This window comes from Bubalus kerabau, chromosome 10, assembly GCF_029407905.1.
Source record: "Bubalus kerabau isolate K-KA32 ecotype Philippines breed swamp buffalo chromosome 10, PCC_UOA_SB_1v2, whole genome shotgun sequence".
Lineage (NCBI taxonomy): Eukaryota > Metazoa > Chordata > Mammalia > Artiodactyla > Bovidae > Bubalus > Bubalus kerabau.
This window is the reverse complement of record NC_073633.1, coordinates 40,060,522-40,075,747: the sequence shown is the minus strand read 5'-3', so window position 1 is coordinate 40,075,747 and position 15,226 is coordinate 40,060,522. Positions and strand designations below refer to the sequence as shown.

The 15,226-nt window shown below is 43.0% G+C and overlaps 1 protein-coding gene across 45 annotated transcripts in view; it reads left to right on the top strand.

Annotated features, from left to right (window-relative positions):
• LOC129621202 (uncharacterized) overlaps positions 1–15,226 on the top strand; it is a 488,210-nt gene that overhangs the window by 62,353 nt on the left and 410,631 nt on the right. For 2 of the 45 annotated variants that reach the window (XR_008699125.1, XR_008699102.1), the window contains exon 4: positions 2,996–3,050. The exons of 40 other annotated variants lie outside the window; for them this stretch is intronic. The gene's annotated coding sequence lies outside the window, so the exon portion shown is untranslated. Of the gene's footprint in view, positions 1–2,995; positions 3,051–6,028; positions 6,185–15,226 lie in introns of all 45 variants that reach the window. 3 more of the 45 variants (XR_008699121.1, XR_008699124.1, XR_008699126.1) reach the window with 2 other exon arrangements.

The window sequence follows — 15,226 nt, the reverse complement described above, 5'->3', positions numbered from 1 at the left end:
AAGAAAAACAGCCCATATCCTCACAAAAATGTAATTTTATTTTGAAACACTCAAAGTCAGAAAGATCAAATGATTCCTCATGAGAAAGTGGCCAAGCTAGGCCTGAAGCCTCAGCTTGTTAGACAAGACAGCTATTCTTAGGACTCTTAAAATGCCCCCTGGCAGCCACCCACTGTTTGCCTTGAATGTTGTTTAAGAGGAAAGATGGCATCAATAAACTGACACAACGTTAGTATTTGGATTCAGAATGGTTAGAATTACATCATACCCTGCAGTCTCAATGTGTTTTTAATTTAGTTATCTCATTTGTATTCTCTAACCAAGTCACTCTATCCTATTCCTATGCTAGAGAAGATCAGTCGCTCAGTCGTGTCCGACTCTTTGTGACCCCATGAATCGCAGCACGCCAGGCCTCCCTGTCCATCACCAACTCCCGGAGTTCACTGAGACTCACGTCCATCGAGTCAGTGATGCCATCCAGCCATCTCATCCTCTGTCGTCCCCTTCTCCTCTGCCCCCAATCCCTCCCAGCATCAGAGTCTTTTCCAATGAGTCAACTCTTCACATGAGGTGGCCAAAGTACTGGAGTTTCAGCTTTAGCATCATTCCTTCCAAAGAACACCCAGGGCTGATCTCCTTCAGAATGGACTGGTTGGATCTTCTTGCAGTCCAAGGGACTCTCAAGAGTCTTCCCCAACACCACAGTTCAAAAGCATCAATTCTTCAGCACTCAGCCTTCTTCACAGTCCAACTCTCACATCCATACATGACGACAGGAAAAACAATAGCCTTGACTAGACGAACCTTTGTTGGCAAAGTAATGTCTCTGCTTTTCAATATGCTATCTAGGTTGGTCATAACTTTCCTTCCAAGGAGTAAGCGTCTTTTAATTTCATGGCTGCAGTCACCATCTGTAGTGATTTTGGAGCCCAGAAAAATAAAGTCTGACACTGTTTCCACTGTTTCCCCATCTATTTCACAAGAAGTGATGGGATCAGATGCCATGATCTTCGTTTTCCGAGTGTTGAGCTTTAAGCCATTTTTTTCACTCTCTTTCACTTTCATCAAGAGGCTTTTGAGTTCCTCTTCACTTTCTGCCATAAGGGTGGTGTCATCTGCATATCTGAGGTTATTGATATTTCTCCTGGCAATCTTGATTCCAGCTTGTGTTTCTTCCAGTCCAGCATTTCTCATGATGTACTCTGCATATAAGTTAAATAAGCAGGGTGACAATATACAGCCTTGACGAACTCCTTTTCCTATTTGGAACCAGTCTGTTGTTCCATGTCCAGTTCTAACTGTTGCTTCCTGACCTACATACAAATTTCTCAAGAGGCAGATCAGGTGGTCTGGTATTCCCATCTCTTTCAGAATTTTCCACAGTTTATTGTGATCCACACAGTCAAAGGCTTTGGCATAGTCAATAAAGTAGAAATAGATGTTTTTCTGGAACTCTCTTGCTTTTTCCATGATCCAGCGGATGTTGGCAATTTGATCTCTTGTTCCTCTGCCTTTTCTGAAACCAGCTTGAACATCAGGAAGTTCATGGTTCACATATTGCTGAAGCCTGGCTTGGAGAATTTTGAGCATTACTTTACTAGTGTGTGAGATGAGTGCAATTGTGTGGTAGTTTGAGCATTCTTTGGCATTGCCTTCCTTTGGGCTTGGAATGAAAACTGATCTTTTCCAGTCCTGTGGCCACTGCTGAGTTTTCCAAATTTGCTGGCATAGAGAAGAGGAAAGTTCCTTATTATTAGAAGCTCAAGAGGTGACTTGCCTGAGGCCACACTCACTCACATCTCACCACCAGCTCCTGGGTCTACTTCCCCCTCCATTATACCAGACTGTCCTTCCCTGTGACAAGCACCATGGAGCAAATTGTAAAAATTGACCAACAAGGGACCCCACCTCCCTTGGTCCACACTCTTTACAATTCCATTTTGCTGCTCTTCATTAAGAAGTGGAATGAAATTGGGTCATACTTGTAGTGATGTGGATGAACCTTGTTGTTAAGTCGCTAGGTCAATTCCAGGTCTTTGTGACCCTATGAACTGCTACATGCCAGGCTTCCCTGTCCTTCAGAACCTAGAGTCTGTCATACAGAGTGAAGTAAGTCAGAAGGAGAAAAACAAATATCATTTATTACTATATACATATATATATGGAATCTAGAAAAATGGTACTGATGAGCCTATTTGTAAGGCAGGGATAGAGATGCAGGAAGAAGGAAATGGCAATCCACTCTAGTATTCTTGCCTGGGAAATCCCATGGACAGAGGAGCCTGGCGTGCTCTAGTACATGGGGTCACAAAGAGTTGGACACAACTTAGTGACTGAATAACAGCAACAAGCAGAGACGCAGATGTAGAAAATGGACTTGTGGACATAAGCAGGGAAGGAAAGGGTGGGAAGGAGTGAATGGGATGAATTGAATTGCATTTGCATGCAAGCAAATGGGTATTCCTTTAAGCATTTTGGGGTGGTTTGTGACACAGCCATGGATGACAGAGGCATACTGGCCACTGGCTTTGGTACTTTGAGACTGCAGAGTGACTAAGGTACATGCTCTTCTTTTAGAGCTTGTCGGTTTATGTTCCAATCTACTAATTTTGTTCATATCATTAATATGCAAGGAGCAATGGTTTTAGGACAGGCCAGGTGAAAATAACAATTGAGATGCATTGGGGAAAGGTGTCCATCTATTTTCCTGGACTACTTTGTTGACCGTCATCCTGATTTAGACTCTCCCCCTTGCCCTAACCCTGGCCATCATTCTAACACAACTCCTCCCCTACCCTATTCAACTGAAGCAATTTTTCATGACTGGTTGGACACAGAGCAGACAGGCAAAACACAAGATTATCTGGATACTAAGCTCTGAGTGTTTTCTTAGGTATCTGCATGCAGTGTTGGGTGGGGAGGAAGCTGGGCCTGAGGTGAGGGAGAAGGTGATGCCAGATCCACTTCTTACTGTTAACCCACAGTGTGTTTTCAGACAGTCCCGTCATCACACGGAGCCCTGGGGGTGAAGATAAGCTGTTGAATTAAAGGTATTCCTTTGTAACATGAACCCAGCCCACCTTGCCCTATGAGCCTTGTGATTCTGAAAATCTCCAATGAAGGTTTCAGCCAGGCTCTCCCAGGTTGGCTGAGTACCACGGCCCTTGGCAGCTTGCTGGTGGCACCTCCTTGAGAAAGAAAAGCATGTCCTGAGTGGCAATGGGGTTTGCAGGCAGGTTATTTGAGAAATGTCCTTTTGGAAGAGATTGAAAATGCCTCAAAAATGTAGGTGGAAAACTGCTGCTGAGCCTGGCCTGCAGCACAGCTATACATGCTGTGCTGAAATACACACCTCCTTCCCTGCCAATCCCACAGTCAGATAGGAGGCCGCTCATTCTCTTCCTCAAAGGGAAATTTCTGGACACCAGGCCTGTCACTTTATTTCTGCATGTCATCATTTCCCAGTTATTTTGGTCCTGGGATTGTTTATTGAATGTTGATGGGTTATTACTGCCTCCTGTGTGGCCTCCAATGGCTTCCCACTCAGGGCCCCCAGTGCTGTGGCCTCCCAGGCCTGTCCTTGGCACATGCTGGTAAGGGAAATATGATCGAGGCCCTAAGGGCCTTCCCTCTAAAGTTGCCTTCAATTTTATCCGAACTGTGGCACATGCTGTCACCTCCCTGTAGGAGCTGGGAGCAGAAAATACCTTAAGGGGTTACAAGCAGGGTGATGCTGAAGCCATCAGAATGTATCTTATTTTAAAGAGGAGTCTTTGTAGCTGTTCCATATCAGATCAGATCAGTCGCTCAGTTGTGTCCGACTCTTTGCGACCCCGTGAATCGCAGCACGCCAGGCCTCCCTGTCCATCACCAACTCCCGGAGTTCACTGAGACTTATGTCCATCGAGTCAGTGATGCCATCCAGCCATCTCATCCTCTGTCGTCTCCTTCTCCTCCTGCCCCCAATCCCTCCCAGCATCAGAGTCTTTTCCAATGAGTCAACTCTTCGCATGAGGTGGCCAAAGTACTGGAGTTTCAGCTTTAGCATCATTCCTTCCAAAGAACACCCAGGGCTGATCTCCTTCAGAATGGACTGGTTGGATCTCCTTGCAGTCCAAGGGACTCTCAAGAGTCTTCTCCAACACCACAGTTCAAAAGCATCAATTCTTTGACGCTCAGCCTTCTTCACAGTCCAACTCTCACATCCATACATGACCACAGGAAAAACCATAGCATTGACTAGACGAACCTTTGTTCCAAGATGATATCAAATCAAATATGATCTTCATACAATTGTGAACATTTTCCTTTATGAGTAATTCGGATCTCCTTGTTTTGAGGTGGGTCAGCGTCATATTCCTTCATGTTCAGGATTGATGATGTAAGACTGTCTTCTCATGTTGCTTACAAAGGCTACCAGGGACCCTCTGGTGGGAAGACAGACAGACATAAAATAGGTTTCCTTTTTTTACCAGTGCTTTTCTGGGCCTCTATATTGCTTACATAGCTCTTGGGGTTGGGTGAATCCTGTTGGAAGGGCAATTAGTGACTCTCATAGTTAGGGAAGCTTTCCCTGAGTGTGGGTGAGCTTAGCAAGGAGAGAGAGCCTCACAGGTCCTGGTGTGACGAGCACAAAGGTCCAGACTTTCGGTAGTTCTTGGTGCCATTTTCTAAACCCTCTGCTCTTGTCTCCAAGCTTAGCCAATGAGCTCGGCTCACAGAGAGTTGAGGTGGGGCACCCATCAAGGCCTCCATCCCTCCATCTCCACTTTCACTTCACTTTGGCAAATGAGTCCACGAGAGAAGTGATGACGGAATGATGGCAATGGGGATAATGATGATGATGATAACGAGCCCTCTTGGCCGGTTATCACTTTATTACCACTCAGTTCCAAATCCATTGTTCATGGTCCTGCTTGTCCTATCAGAACATTTCTTTCTTTCTAGCTGCCAGAGAGCACTAGCTTTCTTCTCTCTTTTTGGCGTGCTATTTTTGGACTGCTCCTAAGGCAGCATCTAGAAACCCACAGGTACCTAGCTTCCAGCTAGTGGTCCCCCAGCTGACAGCATCTCATCAGGAGGGAGGTTGCCGCCTTGTGGTTTGCTGCCCTGCTGCCTGTTGACCAGCTGTGGCCAATAGCTTCCACCCCATCCACGGTCGGCAGTCATGCCCTCTCCAGTGAGGTCTGAACCTCAACTTTGGGGAAGGGTCTGCTCCTTCAGAATTCTTCTTTCCTTTGGTTCTGCAATATTGTGACTTATAAGAAGTAGATATTTGGCCATTCCAGAGATCAAAATATATTTCTGATATATATTTGGTCTTCACCCATCATTCCTGACTCACAGCTCCCCAAACCCTGATTTCTTGTCCTCAATTCCTGAAATGCTTCAGAGTCATAAAGGTAATATGGGAGTCTTGTTATGCATGACAGGCCTATTTCAATAACTGGGTTTTTGTTAATAAGGTGACTTTCAGAAAGCATATAAGGATGGAGGCTGTTTGCCAGGGGAACGCACATTGGCTAGAAGGTTGGAATTTTCAGTCTCATCCCCTGATTTCCAGCAGGGGAGGGTGACTGGAAGTTGAATTGGTTGCCAATGGCCATGACTTGATCAGTCATGCCTATGTAATGAAGTCTCCGTAAAAACCCGGAAGGACAGTATTAGGAGAATTTCGGCATTGGTAAACACGTGGAGATGTGGGGCACCTGGAGAGGGCTCAGAGGCTCCACAATCTTTCCCCACACTTTGCCCTACATGTCTCTTCCTTCTGGCTGTTCTTGAGTTATATCCTTTTATGATAAACTGGTAATCTAGTAAGTAAAATGCTTCTGTGAGTTCTCTGAGCCACTCAAGCAAATTATTTGAACCTAAGGAGAGGGTTGTGGGGGCCTCTGAGTTATAGCTGGTAGTTCAGAAGCACAAGTGATAACCTGGACTTGTGATTGGGGTCTGAAGTGGTAGGGGTGGGGAACAGTCTTGTAGGACTAAGCCTTAAACTCTGAACTCTGATTATATCTCCATGTAGAGAGTGTCAGAATTGAGCTGAACAGTAGGACCACCAACTGGTGTCTGAGAATTACTTGCTTGCTGGTATGGAGGAAACCACTTCCCCCACATTGGGACTGAGCCTCAGAATCGCCTCAGACAACACCAAAACCTTGGAGGAGAAGAGTTGCAAATGGTATTTATAATCCTGTTCAAGAGAATGAGTGAAAATAAAAACTTCTGAGCCGAGATACGAGGCTGCACCTGGCTCAGCATGTCTTTGTTCGAGTTTCCCACCCCAGTGGGTCTGAGTGAGCCTTCGGGGTTCCCTGTGGTGGCTACAACCTCCGTCCAAGTGGACATTTGAGGCTCTGAGAGGGACTCTTGAGTAGGAGCCTCGGGCTGTAATCTTGGAATCCTGGTGTCTCCCACCGCTCTTCACCCTTGTGTCACCGTGTCTCTCTTTGCATCTGGCCTTAAGTGAAATTCTCAGAGCTGCTGCTTTGTCCCTTCTGTTGGGTGAGAGACCCCTGGCCCACCTGTGCCTGAGTAGGCTGGCCGATGGGGCTGCACAGCCCCTGTAGGAGGCAGGAAGGGTAGGATTAAGGCCCACTGATGGCCCTCAGTGGGGGCTGGAAGGGGTATGTTCCCTGGCTTTTGCTTAAGAGGGAAACAAACTGAAAGGAAACCTGGACAGGGAAAGGATATGGGTTAAATCTAATCTTTTGATGAAAGAGATTGATTTTTTTTTTTCCAAGAAGAAATTGAGTCTCTTTTGGAAGAAACAAGAGCATGAGGTTTATTTTCTCTCTAGGGAGACATTTGGAAGCTCAGTGTCTGTGTTTTCCTGGAGAGGAAGGGGGAACCTTGAAGTATTGTAGGGCTGAAGTCATTAAAAATACTTTCACTGTGTAATGTGCATTCTGAGAATGCTGGGCTTGTCTTTCAAGCATGCAGGGAGGGGCAGATGCTTCTCTCTCACTGTCGGGGCTCTGGCAGCAGGCTCCTGGGTGAGAATCCTACCCCTTGACAGGCAGGAGGCTGGCGTATTAGGAGCCTCTCCATTGACTCCATGATTGGCTTTCAGGCACAGATGCAGAGCAGAACAGAGGCCTCACCTTAAGGTGCTGCCTCATCACCTACCAGTTACATCATTTCAGGTGAATTATTTTCATGTCTTTGAGTGTTGGCTTCCCCGTCTTATGGGCTTCCCTGGTGGCTCAGATGGTAAAGAACCTGCCTGTAATGCAGGAGACCTGAGTTCAATCCCTGGATTGGGAAGACCCCCTGGAGAAGGGAGTGGCTACCCACTCCTGTATTCTTGGTTGGAGAATTCCATGGACAGAGGAGCCTGGAGGGCTACAGTCCATGGGGTCACAAAGAGTTGGACATGACTAAGCTGAGTGACTATCACTTGCCCGATCTTATAGATTAGAAAACAGATACTCAGAGAAAGCATATCTTGCCCACCAAAGTCACACAAGTACTAAGATTTAGTCCATCTATAAGCATTTGATTCAAGTATTAAGGTCCTAACCATGTTGGAACACTGCCTATCTCAGGGCCTCCAGGAATTGAAGGACTATGTTCTAAGTAGGAGGTTAGATTACTTTCAAAAGAGACTTATGTCTCTCAAAAAGTCATAGAATTATTTGTAGTTCCTATTAGAACTAGAGGCTGAGCTCAAAGTAAAGGCTCAACTCAACCTGAAGTTTTTGTTTATTCTCCCAAAGCCACACAGGGCTTTTCTTATGGATTTGCTTACACTTTCCCTAGAATTTGGATATAGTACTTTCACAGCCCCTTTTTAGAATTCTAATGAATGAACGAAGGTCTGCACCATCTTTTAGAATCTTGACTTTCAAATCCTTTCACTGACCGTATTTTCACTGTGTTCTTCTTGGTCTTCAAGGAAATCATGCTCCTCCCTGCAACATGTCAGTATGTAATGTTCAGCTCTGTGTGTTGAAGAGATAGAATCCATGTATTTACCAAATTATATGGGTTTAATTATGTAATGCAGACATAGTGCAAATGTTTCTTGAAGCAATTTGTTCTAATCTCTAAAATTAGATCAAAGTGCATGCAGGCACGAATGCATATACTCACATGGTTTGGCTTTGTTTCTCTGTCTCTAAGGCTTTCCTCTATTGATTGACCTAGGGAGGCCTGGAGTGCTGCGATTCATGGGGTCGCAAAGAGTTGGACACGACTGAGCGACTGAACTGAACTGAGTGTGTTCTAGAAATGGGTTTTTTCCCTAAGGACAAGCACTATGACTTTGATTCCAAATCTGTACGCTTGAACAACTAATGTGTATAGAGAAGTGGTTGGTTCATATTAATACTTGTTGACCTTGCAATGGAAAGTATCTTGGGATTTACCTAATCTAGCGTGACTCAAACTTGGTTGGTCCCAGAATTCTCTGCATATTCTTGGGCCTGAGTCAGAATTTTGGAGTCAGAATCTCCAGGGAAGCTGCCTGATAATCTGTATTTTGAACATGCCAAGTGATTTTTGTTACTACACAGGTTGAGGAAACTGATTTTCTCCACTATTACAAAGAGTATAAAAGTCTCTTCCACAGTATCAACAGTGATTCCTGTTTCATCTCTTTGCCTTTAAGAGAGACCAACTCATTTTAATCTATGGATAGATGGGTTTATTATAAGGACACAGAACATACTTTTGGGAATCCAGGAGTAGGCAATGAAGTCCAGCCAGTTCTCACAGAATGAAGGCTCTGTGGTCTTTCATTTGTGATGCCCTTGATTTTCTCTGTGCATCAAGTCCATTTTTTCTTTCCCACTGGCCAGCCTTCCCATGACTTCAGTTTCTCCCTGGTCCTTAGTACCCCCTTGACCCTGAGTCACCACGCCCTCAGATCTGTGCCCAGGGGCCAATGGTTCAGTGTTTCTTTTTCCTAGTTCAATATTTCTGAGAGATCACGTACAGGCTAAGCTCAGAGTTCTGAGCCCGGTTATCAGAGATAGTGTTGCAGGCAATCCATGGATGCATTTAAAAATAACACTGCATCTGCACATCAAAGGAAACTATTAGCAAGGTGAAAAGACAGCCTTCAGAATGGGAGAAAATAATAGCAAATGAAGCAACTGACAAACAACTAATCTCAAAAATATACAAGCAACTCCTACAGCTCAACTCCAGAAAAATAAATGACCCAATCAAAAAATGGGCCAAAGAACTAAATAGACATTTCTCCAAAGAAGACATACAGATGGCTAACAAACACATGAAAAGATGCTCAACATCACTCATTATCAGAGAAATGCAAATCAAAACCACTATGAGGTACCATTTCACACCAGTCAGAATGGCTGCGATCCAAAAGTCTACAAGCAATAAATGCTGGAGAGGGTGTGGAGAAAAGGGAACCCTCTTACACTGTTGGTGGGAATGCCAACTAGTACAGCCACTATGGAGAACAGTGTGGAGATTCCTTAAAAAACTGGACATAGAACTGCCTTATGATCCAGCAATCCCACTGCTGGGCATACACACTGAGGAAACCAGAAGGGAAAGAGACACGTGTACCCCAATGTTCATTGCAGCACTGTTTATAATAGCCAGGACTTGGAAGCAACCTAGATGTCCATCAGCAGATGAATGGATAAGAAAGTGGTGGTACATATACACAATGGAGTATTACTCAGCCATTAAAAAGAATACATTTGAATCAGTTCTGATGAGGTGGATGAAACTGGAGCCTATTATACAGAGTGAAGTAAGCCAGAAAGAAAAACACCAATGCAGTATACTAACGCATATATATGGAATTTAGAAAGATGGTAACAATAACCCTGTGTACGAGATAGCAAAAGAGACACTGATGTATAGAACAGTCTTATGGACTCTGTGGGAGAGGGAGAGGGTGGGAATATTTGGGAGAATGGCATTGAAACATGTAAACTATCATGTATGAAACGAGTTGCCAGTCCAGGTTCAATGCACGATACTGGATGCTTGGGGCTGGTGCACTGGAACGACCCAGAGGAATGGTATGGGAATGGTATGGGGAGGGAGGAGGGAGGAGGGTTCAGGATGGGGAACACATGTGTGCCTGTGGCGGATTCATTTTGATATTTGGCAAAACTAATACAATTTTGTAAAGTTTAAAAATAAAATAAAAAAAAAGAACACTGCAGATATGGTTGGGGAAGGGCAAAATATGGTCATTTTGATATTTGATTTATATGACATTGGAAATGTATTTCTAGGTTGTAGATAACATTTGTTGAAAAACCTCATGGATTTAATTTTGCACTATTCGGGAGAAGTTTGAAACCAATTTGCACTATGGCTTATTCAGTTGTAGACAAATACTCTTTGGAGTTGTGAAACTAGAGGTATGCAAATAGATAGCAGCATGTAATTAAAACAATATGAGAAAAATTTGAATGGGTAATAAGATTTTGTGTAGTTATAGAGTTTACAGTTTCCACTCCAGTTTGACTTCAGCTTGAGGGGTTTAAAGGGCCCTTCCAGAATGTACCTGGAAGTTATGAGAAAGATCAGAGATGTAAAGGCAATAGTCCAGGTGAGACTTGCTTTTCATAATGTTCTCTGATCTTTAGAGTGGATCAGAAGGCTTTCTAGCTCTTTTTTTAACTAATTAATGTATTCACCTGCTTCGGGTCTTAGCTGCTGCACTCAGGGTCTTTACTGTGTCCTGTGGGATCTTTCCCTGGGGCGTGCGGGCCCAGTAGGTGCAGTGTGTAGGCTTAGTTTCTCTGTGGCATGTTGAATCTTAGTTCCCTGACCAGGGATTGAACCCACATCCCCCAAATTGCAAGGCAGATTATAAACCCCTGGACCACAAGTAAAGTTCCAGCATTCTAGTTCTTAAAGACCAAGTTAGAAATTCAGAATCAAGCCAGTTTATCTCTTTTGGTCCCAATTTTCCAGTCCAGATAGACTGCTCTCCCAAGGAAGAACTTAGTGCAATATGACTCCCTTTGAAACACTTCTGCTTTTTTGGTGGGGGTGGAGGGAGTGGCTTTCATGCATGTAATATGGCTGTCAGCTCAATCTTTCACTGAGTAAATGTTTAAATCAAAATAAACTTCCCTTCTGTATGATCTCAGACTTACCATTGTTCTGGGAAATGTTGCAGAAACTAAGACAATGTTCTCTCACTAAAAATAGCTGTGTCAGAAACTACGAGTTTTGTCAAACACTTTTGGAGGTTTTGGCTCCAATAGCTCATGTGACGTCTGGTGACAAGTTCATTTCAGTCCCCAAAGATAAAAATATCATTTAGGGGGAGAAAGAAGTGACTCTTTATATTATCATTCACATTCTAATTACTCTTTATTTTCTGCCCTTTCCTTTTTGCATGTCCTCATACATCTGGACTGCAGAGGCTTGAAAAGGAGGTCCATCTCAAAAGAGACGGATTTTCTTCTAGTTGAAAGTATGGTTGGCTGTTGTGGTTAAAGCTCACTATAATGAATTTTTGGATTTCTGAGGTTTTAAATTATATAGATCTGTTTTTAAATGTGGATATTTGAATCTGGATACTCTGTCAATCACTCTGGTATGCTTGTGAAGTTTACTAGTTTCTTATTGTCATGAGCGCTATGAAAGAAACATAAGGCAAAACTCTGGGTCCTTGTTTGGAGTACATTAAGGAACATAGATATTTAAAGAAGGAAAATTCTGTAATGGACAAATAGATTTACAAGGTTTCTTGAGGGGGTCATGAGATTATAAAGAAGTTTCACACACACTCATTTATATGAAACCTATTGCTGGATATCTTTTTAATCAGGAAAGTACACATTAAATTTATAATACTTTCATTTAAAAATACCTGAAAATATTTTCCCTACCAAGATTTTTAAAGGTACGGAGTATGAGAAAATGATCCAACTTTTTCTCAGGAGGTTAAATTGTTGTAACAAAATACAAGATTTGTGAAGACAAGACATGAGCCTGTCATGTTCTCTGCTGTTCCCTAAGGGCCAGCATAGTGTGTATTACCCAGTAGGTACTTGGTGAATACTTGATTAAATGAATTATGTCCATGTGGACAATGGCTGTGATTTGGTGATATGGGGGCCGGTTTGAACAAAGATACCAAGATGGATTAGCTTGATTAGAAGAGAGGATGGGGATTACAGGGGTGGTTAAAAGTAACATTGCATTGTTAGGGAAAGATCAGATGATAGACAGTTTTTTTTTTTTGTTTTTAAAGAGTGTATATCAAGACAGGCAAAGAGAGCCAAGAGTTTCATGAACAGGAAAATAATAATGAATACTTTTAGGAAAAATATCTTGCAGTTTATACAAAAGTGAGTTGGAAGGATCAAAGAGGACATTTGCTTCATTTGTGGGCTAGTGAGGCAGGGACCTAGGTGATGAAAGCTGAAATAGACCTCAAAGCCATCCTAAAGGGCAGATGCTAGGACCTAGTGAGAAAAATTAAAGGGTTGAAAAAAGAAGTGGAAAGTAAAGTCTGGGAAACTAAAAGAGTGGGGTTAGTATTCTATTAAAGGGAAGGGGACAATTAGAAAGAGGAGCTATTTTGCATAGATGAGCAATTTGGGAAAGAAAGGTGCCTGGATCAGTTCATGCATGGAGCAGTGGCAGGATATACATCTGCAATGGTTGGGTATATATTGGGTTGGCCAAAACATTTACTTGGGATTTTCCAGCATCTTATAGAAAAATTTAAATGTACCTTTTGGTCAATTGATATAACCTGAGAGAAGTTGGAAGTCAGGGTCAAGTTTATAGATCCAAGGGGCATCAATGTGGTAGTGACAGATCAAGACATGTAAGGGTGGAGGGAGAAGAGCAGAAGTCAGGGATCCTAGGCATTAGCCTGAGGGCAGTGGCTGGTCAGCCTGGATGAAATTCACCTAGTGGCTCCCTTGAGAGTAGGGTGCATTTCCTACTCATCTTTGCATCCCCGGCACAAAGTACCATGACTGGCTAAGAGTGGGAGTGCTCAGTAACTATTTGCTAAAAGAGTGCAATTCCTACCTATGCTGTATTAATCCATGGCAATCTGAGAAACTCAGCAGGGCCCATGTCTGAAGTCCTCACTGAGGCTGTGATCAAGTTTAAAGCAGGGGACGCAATTTTCTTTTTAACAGCTTCGAGGATCCATTTGATCTCTCCTCCATGTGCCACTTTTTTTTTACTAAGTGAAAAAGAATAAACAAGACATTAGCAAATCTCTGATTTGTACTGTGTTTTGGATATAAAAGAGCAAGTTAAACACTGTCATTTTTTTTCTTAAACAACAAAAAGAAACAAACTCAACAGCAAACTTATTAAGGATTTACAGCACGCTAGGTGTTGGGTGGGCCCTAAAGAAACTCAGTCCTCCTGTCCAAGATTAGAATCTAAGTAGTAATAGGGTCTTTGAAAACCAGCTCCAACCCTATTCCTCAGGATGCACCATTTTGTGTCTTGTTGGCTGGCATCTTTCTTCCACTGTGGAGTGACAATATTGCATTAAATCAGTCTTTTAATCATGGTCCTTAGTTGTGGCCATTCCAAATGTACACATGCGAGAATAAACCATAATATCACATCTCTAATAGATCATAATCATACCTACATTCAAAGTACGTTAATTTGAAAACCTTCTGGACATAGTGATTTTTCTAGAAATATGGTCTGTTGCCTCAGACTCTTTGCAGCCACATGGATTGTAGCCTGCCAGGCTGCTCTGTGCATGGAATTTTCCATTCCAGGAAAGAATTTTGCAGGCAAGAATACTGGAGTGGGTTGCCATTTCCTATTCCAGGGGTTCTTCCCGACCCAGGGCTTGAACCCACATCTCTTGGATCTCTTGCATTGGCAGGTGGATTCTTTACTGCTAGCTCCACCTGGGAAGCCTCCAGATGTGCATGTGTGAGAATAGCCCATAATATCACATCTCTAATAGATCATGATCATACCTACATTTAAATTACACTAATTTAAAAAAACCACGAAATTGTTCTTACAAATTGGAATTTCTTCAAACCCTTGCTTTATTAACTATCTATAATCCTGTCAAGTAGATCTTGGCAAAGTCTTTGCTTATGGAATTTGTAAAGTCCAGAAGACCTGCCAGAGTATTTCCTTAGTTTTTCTTCTTTCTTTATTCCTTACCAGGCTTTGAGGGGAGCCTGTGTGTATAGGTTTTGTATGACAGCCATCTTGGGCGGATGTGAAATTTTAAATGGTGTCTTTCTTTGCAGATAGGTTGGCAGACAGAATACACTGGCAAAATAGACAATTTCAGACTCTCAGCCTAGGGCAGGAAAGCCCATTTTGAATTGCTTGTTCTTTCTTCCTTTAAGGGCTGGTATCTCAACATTCTACTAAGCACCAAATTAGTTGGGATGAATTTATTTGCCACTTCTTAAAGAGAGATTTTTGGTGTGAAAAGGTAAAATCAAGGAGTTTATTATTTTATTAAATGTTCTACTTTTTTTTCCCCCTTTGACAAGAGAGTAGATTCACAGTCCAAAATCCTTTGACAGTCTTGGGCTTGGCCTCTCTTCTTAGGGCCTGCTTGTCCTATTTGTCTCTGTGTTTATATTATCGTGGACACCCTGGCTTCATTCTTCAAAATAGCATGTGATACTTTCAGTTCAGACTTGGCCCCTGGCCCCTGGAGAGCTCAGATGCTCACTGGCTATATAAAGAGGTGTATTAAGGAGTTGAAAGGGAAATGCTTCTTTGGGCCAGGGCTCTCCCTAAACATTACACATTGCTATCTTTTTCTTCTCTCCCTTTTCCCTGGCTAAACAAGCACCATGAGCTTCATTGGAGGACCTATATGATTACATGGCATATATTTGTGGTGTTGCTAAATTGGGGCATGATTAATGACTCATAGTACCTCAGGAGTTGGTTGCATCTGAAAAGCTAAGTTTCCTTTGTACATTCTACTTTGGAGGATAGAATGTGGGTGGATGCTGGAAAGTACCTATAGGGTATCATTCATTCACCCAAGGCACATTTACTGGGTACCCACCTTTGGTCAGCTATCTAGGGATTCCAAATTGAAGCACGATTCCTTTGGCAGTGTGGCATAGCAGAAAGACCTTAGGATTTAGAGTGAGAAGACCTGATTTGGGTCTTGGTTTTGCCACCTATTACCTTCGAAAACCATTATGAGTGTAGCTCATAGGGGTGCAGAAGTAGTGGTTAATTTGGCCTGGGATGGCTGGGGAAAGGATCAGAAGGATGAATTACATTTGAGTCTCTTCTC